General features: G+C 36.1%; 1 protein-coding gene across 1 annotated transcript in view; it reads left to right on the forward strand.

The window, feature by feature from the left end:
• Positions 1-6,893, forward strand: part of TC2N (tandem C2 domains, nuclear) — a 93,277-nt gene extending 86,384 nt beyond the window's left edge. Inside the window, exon 15 of the transcript XR_005216234.1 lies at positions 5,502-6,893. The gene's annotated coding sequence lies outside the window, so the exon portion shown is untranslated. The remainder of the gene's footprint in view (positions 1-5,501) is intronic.
• The last annotated feature ends 431 nt before the right edge of the window (positions 6,894-7,324 follow it).

Consider the following 7,324-nt stretch of genomic DNA (forward strand, 5'->3'; position numbering starts at 1 on the left):
CTGCTGTATGGCTGAGACTAGGTCAGTACCTGGCACGTAAGAGGTACATAGTAAATATTTGTGCATTCATTCATGCAACTCTAGGTAATATTTTGAGTACTAGGGGTATAGTGGTGTACAAACAGATAAAAATGAATGTACACATTGAGTCAACTTTTATTGCTTAGTAAAGTGATAGTTAAAGGCTAATATCTTCTTATTGAGAAAGGTAATGCTCATTATGTATTATTAGTACATTTACTTTTGAAATTCATTTATGCATTTCTTAATTTAAAGAAGAGAAATAGGATAGTTTCATATCTCTAACTCATGCTATCAAGACCCAGAAGAAAAAAAAAAAACTTCTGAAACTCTGAGCAGTGTTTATGACATACAATTTAATGCTAAATTTAGTAGTTTGCTGATATTGGTCAGGTTTTACCTTATCATTACATATTAGCAGCTTAATATATATCATTACCAAGCATAATTTTATTAATTTACTTAAAACATTTATTTTTTGCAGGTATTGAGTTAGATTTGCTGTCCTGTGTAAAACAGGCAAGGCATTGAGATTGTGTTCAGCTTTGGAAATTTTCTGAAAATGTAAATAACCCGCATAAGTTTAAGGAAGCCCCAAATAAGCACATAGTTATTATATAACAACCTAAACATGATTCACAGGACTTCTGTAGGAAAGCAGGCTAGTAGAAAATTGGTTGGGCAACTTTTCTCTACTCCTGCAAGGATAGAATGAGAGTTTTGGAGACTTTTCCTGATGTAATTTACAAAAGGGATTCAGGGAAGAGTCTGAGAGAAGCTAGTCTAATGCCGTATACATCTCAGGACTAAGAACAATTTCCTCTTCCTCCTCTTATCTAGGAAAGACAGATAATAAGTCTGGAGATAAGGAAGGTGGGGAAGATTGCTGCATAATGTTTTCTTACTCAGAGTGAAAAAGGAACCAAGGGAAGAAGTACAGATTGACAGCCAGAAGGACAAGAGGCCTGTAAGAGAAAGGAAAGTTTACAGAGAACAGGGATAGAAAAGTAGGAAGGTAAGGTGCATTGTCAGCAAGTAACTTATGGTTTCCTAATACTATATATGTTTTCTTTTTACATAAGACATCTGTCATAATTCAGATTTCTCTCAGAGGAGTATATACAAAATTCTTATATTGTCTCTTCCTCTCCTCCTTTCTCCCTTCCCTCCTGCCCTCTGCCCTTCAACTTCCCCCTTATCCCCCCACCCTGGTGCCTGCTATTTACCAAAGCTAATGCTCAATTTTTGCTTTCTTCGTAGAAAATCTGAAAACTAGTGTAGTTTATGATCATAATAAAATCAATGACCCTTGGGACTTGAAAAGACCTTACAAGTCCTCCAGTGTAAATGTTCATCTAATTAGAACATTTTTTTGTATTTATTCAACAAATATTTTCTGAGTGGCTCCCATGTGCCACTCATGGGTGCTAGGGATACAACATTGAACAAAACAAAAACCCCTACCCTCATGGAGCTTGTATTTTAGTGACTATATCAGAATACGTAGACTACGTGATGGATTTCATGTAGTGGATGAGCAGATAGGTTGAAAATCTATTTCTGGTCTTTCCATCTGTGTGACTGTTTATACATTAATCATTGATCATTAATCATTAATCTTCTGCCTTAGTATACTTAAAATGCTCATTTTCACAGAATGTTAATGAATTACCTCAATTTTTTTAAATGGTAAGTTGAAAGATATTATTTTCCTTGAGCCTCTGTTTGAGCTAAAATGAGTATACATGAAGTGACCATTTGATTGAAAAGAACCATTTCAGAATTCCTAGTCTAGGGATGTATTGAGATTATTTTAAGAATAACCCACTTTCAAATTGGCTTTTTTCTGGGTTACTTGTGTGTTTGGGTGTTCCTGATTTTAAAAGATGGAAGAGGTAAGGTTGATTTTGCAAATGTTATTTTGTTTTTTATTGATCATTCAAAAAAGACAATGGACATCTTTGTATTGTAGGAGATTATTTTTAGAGTATCTGGAAAGGTCAAGGAGACAATACATTAAATTTTAAATTCTCTGCATTTATTTTCTGTGTGTGTATGTGTGTGTGTGTGTGTGTGTTCATATTTACTCTCTCCATAGCCATATATGTTAATCTTTTTCTATCTTATAAGGCTGGAAGAGAATTCTTAGAAAGGGATCAGAGACATTTATTTTTAATGTAAAACTAGATTGTGTATTAACTAAACAGTTTCTTCTCTGGTACTCTAAAGAAGTACTCAAGTCTTTTCTAAAAATATCTCATTTCTTTTTTTCTTAAAGATATCTTGATTTTTTTTTTTTTTTAAGCATGTGGGCAAAGGGAAAGGAAGGGTGAAAAATATGCCAAGATTTAAATATCTACTCTTTAGAATACCTAAAGATAGTGGGCTTTTACAGGGAAGTGGTGACATCAACAGTCAAGAAAATCACGGTAGGTGGTAGGATTTGGCTTATGATTATCTGTGTGTGTGCAGGCACGTGCATGCAATCACACATGACCAGTTTTAAAAACTGACATCTGTTTTCTTGAAATTGGGGGTGTATGTATGTGTGTGTGTGTGTGTGTGTGTGTGTGTGTGTGAATGATTAACAAGGTTAGAAGAGTGATAGAAACATGACAAACCATTATGACAGATTTTATCACAGCAGACATTTCTTTTCTCAGTCTAGAAAAACCCAATCCTGAGGAAAAAAGGGGAGAAGTTTTCCCTTTCATAGTTGAGAGGAAAGTAAATTACAGAAACAAAGGAAGAATGTTTGAAACAATGCATTTGGTTTGGGGGCTTAGATAATACGGTTCTAAAGGGAAGAGCTCAATGTGTGTAGGATTCTGTTTCTGTCATGCAGATAATAAATAGTAAATGCTCTAGGGGTACTGAGTCCTATTCTTTGTTTCTTCTTGAAAGCTAAGGGAGTTAATTTTTTTTTTTCCTAATGGTATTACCTAGACAAATGAAACAAGATAGTAGTTCAAACTTTTTTCCTTCTCCAACATACCTGAGAGATAGGATACACATCCATCACTTACAGTGGGTCACAGTGGCAATAATTTGCACCCAGGTTGTAAGTCCTGAAAAAAGCTGTAAAGGTGATTCAATAATGGAATTGTTGAAGTAGGCAGACCATTGTAAAATTCATAGACATGCCTAGGCTGTCTAGTAGTTTATCTTTAAGAAGCTCACACAATAAATGTAATTTCTCGTTTTGAATTTCTTGATCACATTTTCTTTGTTAATATATTGCCTAGATATTTTCCATGTCCCAGGAGTGAGGAAAATGAACTAGCTATATATATATTTTATTTTTTAAATCAGGATGTTGGAAGATGTTAATCTTTTGGTCTTTGGGCCACGTTTAGAAAACATTGGTTTAATCACTCAGATTGTTCTTTTGCAAAGTAAAGTGATAGTTCCTTTTCAGGACCCTGTCTGGTTGCTGTTGCTGCTATCAGTGGTTGGTTGTTTGAGAAGGGAGCTGGGGATAACTTGGGGAGTCCAGGACTGCTCAGGATGGCTCCACATGTGTAAAGTCCCTAATTGTAGGGTCTGGGCCACAGTTTGCAAGGTTTGAATTTTGTCAGGATCTTAATAAATTGGGGGGATTGGCTCAGCTAACAAAAGTTGCCAGGGTCCAACATACATACTATAATGCCAATTTACTGATTTATAAAGAAAAGATATTCCCTTCCAAATACAGAAATATTTGTCTGTCTTAACAACATCTCTGTTTTGTGTCAGGGCACTCAAGAAATTGAATTTTAGAAGCTGGATAATTGTTTGGAGAGCATGAAATCAAAGCAAAGGGAAGTGAACTGTAGACAGAGGTATTATCCAGGCTATGGTGCAGTCGGTAAAACATCCTGGCCTAGAACAGGGACTGCTGAGGAGCCTTACTGTCCTGATGCCCTTATATAGTATCTTTCTCCTGGAGAGAACAGGACTCACCCAGTTTATTCTGACTCTTTGACCTTCCCTTTTGCTAAAATTCATTCTAACCATTCCCACCTGGTTACAAAGATTTTGGCCAGGCAAGTTATCATTTAATTGATGATATTTCAGTGTGCTAAGTTATAATCACATTTTATGGTGTCTCTGACATTTTACCGAGGTCATATGAAGTACAGTTTTGGGAATTCTCTCTACTCTTTGGTAATAAATGTCTGTCTGATGTCTTTAGGTTTGTAGTGCGATCTGTCAGTACTTTTGAAGTATTTGACACAGTTGATGACTTCCTCCTTTTAAAAACTCTTCTTCACTTGTCTTCTGGGAAATGTTTTTTTTTGTTGTTTCTTTATTACCCCCATTAACTGGGGTAGCTTTAAGCACTATTTTGAGATATAAAGGAAAATATGACACTATCTGTTCCGATTTGCTAATGCTGCTCTTATGCAAAATACCAGAAATGGATAAAGGCCATGAAAATGTCCAAATTAAGGCATCAATACTAGTATACCTTCACTGAAGAATGGCCTGTGGCATCCGGAACACCTCTGTCAGCTGGGCAGCCACGTGGCTGCCATCTGCTTTGGGGTTCTGGTTTCGAAATGGCTTTCTCCCACGGTTTTTCTCTCTAAGCCTTTGGGGGTGTTCTGTTAATTTCTCCCAGGCAAACTGTGGGCTAGCAAAAGTCTGCTTCAATGGCCATCTCCAAAATGTCCCTTTCAGCTGCTGCACATTCTTGGTTCTTGCTCCCAGGACGTTTCTCACTTAAGTGCCTTAGAGTCCTGTCTTAGCATATCCCAGGCAAACTCTGGGCTTCATCTCTTAGCTTAGCATCTCCAAACATCCTTCTCTCTGCATGTCCAAGCATCTCCAAGTGTCAGCATAGGCAAGCTTCTGGGCCTGTGTGGCTGTTTTTAAAGGACTCCAGTAAACTGCTCAAGACCCACACTGCATGGGCAGGGCCACACTTCCATGGAAATAATTCAATCAGAGTTATCACCTACAGTTGAATGAGCCACATCTCCATGGAAACACTAAATCAAAAGCTTCCAACTTAATCAACACGAATATGTCTGCCTCCACAAGATTGCATTAAAGAACATGGCTTTTTCTTGGGGGCATAATGTATCCAAACCGGCACACTATCATTCAAAGAATAGGAAACCTAGACAGGGTTTATATTGTAGTTGATTGGTTGGCTTCACCTCCCAAGGAGAGTAAGAGGAAATTATCAGGAGAATATTTCTCCCCCTTGTCAGAGGATATCTCAGATCGTTGTCATAGTCATGTAACGCTGCATGCCAAGAATGCATTGGATGACTGGAGTTGAGAGTTACCAAATAGTGATCTATTTTTCAAAGATATAGGGAAATTGTTATAATAAAAACACCTGTTTCTGTTTTGATGTGCTCCTCACACTGTCTAGTAAGATTTCCATTTTTACTGCAGTGCCATTTAAAGTGTTATAAGTACACTTTAAAAACAATGTGATGTCTTTACTTATCTGGAAGTGATAATGTTTTATCATTTTTCTTCCTTAGGAAGAAAACGATGAGAAACAGATTTTCCACTCCAAGTATGACACATGGCTGTTTGAAAGACATGTTAGCCTTACATTGGTATTATGTTTTAAAGAGTTACTGTGATTCTCTGTACTGTCAAAATATTTTCTGCAAGTTTCAGAAGAATTTCTTCATTATGAGATTCATAATGTTTATGTTACCTAAATTTTAAGGAGATTGCTTCACTCAGTGCTGTTTTTCCCCTTTTGTTGGGGTGGTAGTACTGAAAAGCTACCTAAAAGCAATTTATTATCCACATTCTTAGCCAACATGGCAGGATGATTCTCTTTGTCAGTTTAGCATATTACAGTGGCGCTTGCTAGACAAAGTTACAAGTTCTTAGAGCTAAAGCTACTGAGGAATTTACCTGATCTGAGGTTAGGCTTTCTGCTTTCTGTCTCTATGATATGCTCATAATTCCAGAGACCATCAATACTTTTAGGAAATGGGGTGGTTTCCTATATTGTACTTATAAAAAACTGTAGGTTTACATTATGGAAAAGGCTGTATCTGTTAAGACTTAAAATAATTTTGTCATGGAGAATGGCAGCAATAATGAAACAAATACAGACAATAAATAAAGTCTAGTTTCCAAGCAAGGAGAAAAAGCAAGAATAAAAACATCACTACCCCAACAGGCCAATTGGTCATAAGTGCAATCATGCCCATTTGAAGAGGAAAATTTAATGTCCATACCCAGAGAAAACTATAAACACATGAGAAGTGGCTTATCTTACATAAGTAAATGACTTAAAATCAATCCAGGTTAAACATAGCTTTCAAATCAACTAATGTACACTCGTTATCTATTATATGTGGGATCCAGAGAAATCTGTATTTTTGTGTTTTTTTTCATTTTATAATTAAATCTATGATTCAGATGACACCTATTAGCAATTCTAGTATCATACCAAGCTTTGTGAATCATTAAAAAATTTTTAATTTTCCATTTATTCACCGCGTATTTATATACTGCCTCACATGTATGTCCAATCAGGAAAAGTGCCTAGCTGACTTCTGTTGTAACCTAATGACCATTAATGGTTGGAAAGCTTCCAAATTAAATCTGATTCAAGTTAAGTAGCAATAGTTACATTAATTGAGAGATTAATTACATGCCAGAGGTCTCTCAAAATAGTCTGTACTGAGAAAAAGAGAAGTGATTTGATGATGTGTAAATCCATGTTCTTTGGGAATTCTTATTTCTCCATTTCTCAGGATATAGATTAAGAGGCAGACTCTGATAAAATCTCAATATATGGATCATTAGTTTTGGTCTTGGGGCTTATATGTGGGCTTCTCATATGCAATCTTGCCCTTTAGGGCTGTGCTAATGTTTTTTCCACTGCCTAGAACACTTCTGTCACTGCCCTCTTTCTTACTCCCTACCCTACTTCATTCCCTAGTTTTTTACTTATTTTGAGGCTCTCAGCTTGGAATCACTTCCTTCAGAAAACCTTCCCTCATCTTACCCCAAGCCAGGTTTAGGTTAAGGGCTTCAGATGCCTGAATTAATATTTTCAGTGCCATGCCACCTTTGCTTTTGAAGAAACATTAGAATTTATTTTATAAAATTAAGAAATGGTAGTGTTTCTGGTTTGCAGTTATACTGAGTGTTAGATACAATCTGATCAATTCATAACACATGCAAAAGATTATTCTCTTCTGTAATGTGACTGCTATATTTATATTAATGTGACCTAATGGTTCATTCATTTTACCACTAGCCTTATCACTCTTTGAACATTCAATTAAACCATTAGGTGTTTTTTTCCTATATGACCTATTTTTAGGCCAATTTC

Source organism: Choloepus didactylus, chromosome 4 (assembly GCF_015220235.1).
Source record: "Choloepus didactylus isolate mChoDid1 chromosome 4, mChoDid1.pri, whole genome shotgun sequence".
NCBI lineage: Eukaryota > Metazoa > Chordata > Mammalia > Pilosa > Megalonychidae > Choloepus > Choloepus didactylus.